At 48.2% G+C, this 1,572-nt stretch overlaps 1 protein-coding gene across 1 annotated transcript in view; it reads right to left on the bottom strand.

Annotated features, from left to right (window-relative positions):
- The window catches only part of LOC135099518 (uncharacterized), a 12,558-nt gene extending 12,468 nt beyond the window's left edge, over nt 1–90 (bottom strand). The window contains exon 1 of the mRNA XM_064001899.1: nt 1–90. This exon is cut by the window's left edge and continues 44 nt beyond it. The gene's annotated coding sequence lies outside the window, so the exon portion shown is untranslated.
- Between the last annotated feature and the right edge of the window lie 1,482 nt (nt 91–1,572).

The following is a 1,572-nucleotide window of genomic DNA, read 5'->3' as shown; positions in this document are numbered from 1 at the left end:
CCGCCACTAAAGTCACTTCCCACGCAGTCACACGCAGCACAGACCAGTACTTTCCCTGCAACATTCTCGCTCTTCCTCTTCCTGACACTCTGCACCCTCCACTCCCTTCCTCTACCCTCCCTCCACCAGCGCTCCCTCCCTCCACCAGTTTTCTAGTTCCGTGTTATATTTCAGTGAATAAAGGAGTGACAGTTGTAAATATTTCACCCACACTTACCAAACAAATAAAAGATTTAGACCTCCACTGAAATGTTCATGATTACACAGAGATTACCCAACTTTGCGTGACAGGCAGGCGTGACGTGTCCAAGGGAGGGGAGGAGTGAAGGGAGGGTCAGCGGAGGAATACAGGGAGGGAGAGGAATGAAGGGGAAGTAGATAGAGGAGATCCACTCACAGGATTCTGCGTTGTTGATTTGTGTGTGGAAGTATCGTGGGTTTTGCCTGCCTCCATTGTTGCTCGTCTGCTGAAATAAGTAAGTGACACACACACACACACACACACACAGAGAGAGAGAGAGAGAGAGCACGGCTACAACACACTACCAGTGACACCAAGAGGGAAAACTATAACCACCAACACCATTCCTTCTTCACAGATATCCGCACCACCACCACCACCATCACCATGCTTATCACCACTATCACCACCACCACTGTTCCTGCCTCCCAGTCCATTATCTCCGCCACCACCACCATCACCACCACCACCACCCGATTAAGGAACACAAGGCGATGCACCAGATATTAATGAAAGCGCGCCATTATAACCTGCCATTAATTGCTGCCTCCTCTAATGACCCATCAGCGCCATTACCTCCTCCTCCTTTTCCTCCTCTTCGTTTTCTCTATCTTCTTTCTCTCCACTACTTTTATTCTTCTCTTTATCTATCTTCCACCTCCACTATCACCATTTCCACCATTACCAACACCTCCTCCTCCTCCTCCTCCTCCCCATTACATCAATTAACCACCTAATCACCACCACCCCGCCACTGGCTCCTCCCTAACAGGATAACTGGCGGCCGCTGATTGGCTGAGGGAGTTAGGCAGTTAGCGGAGCATTATCTTAACTTCTGTGTAAAGGGAGGAGGAGGAGGAGGAGGAGGAGGAGGAAGAAGAAGAAGAAGAGAAAAGGTGTTTATGACGAATGTTGAGGTGTAAGAATGATGATGAGGAGGAAAAGGAGAAGGAAGAAGAGGAGGAGGGGGAGATAAAGACAAGGTGTTTATGAGGACCTGGAATGAAAAGAACCAAGATGAACGGTGAGGAGGAGGAGGAGGAGGAGGAGGAGGGGAAGTAGAAGGAAGAGAAGAAGAAAGGTGTATCAGTGTACTGGAGGAGGAGGAAAAGTAAGAATGAACGATAAGAGGAGAGGAGGAGAAGGAAGAGGAGTAGGGATGAACATAAAGTAGGAAGAGGAAGAGGAATAAGGATGAAAATGGACAAGAAATGAAAATGAAAGAGAGAAGAGGAGGAGGAAGAGGAGGAGGAGGAGGGAGGAAGGAGGAATGATATTAATAAAGGGAGAAGAGAAAGAGAAGTAAAGATGAACAATAAGAGACGCGAGGG

Source organism: Scylla paramamosain, unplaced genomic scaffold (genome assembly GCF_035594125.1).
Source record: "Scylla paramamosain isolate STU-SP2022 unplaced genomic scaffold, ASM3559412v1 Contig141, whole genome shotgun sequence".
In the NCBI taxonomy this organism is placed as follows: Eukaryota; Metazoa; Arthropoda; class Malacostraca; order Decapoda; family Portunidae; genus Scylla; species Scylla paramamosain.
This window is presented reverse-complemented; position numbering and strand designations above follow the sequence as displayed.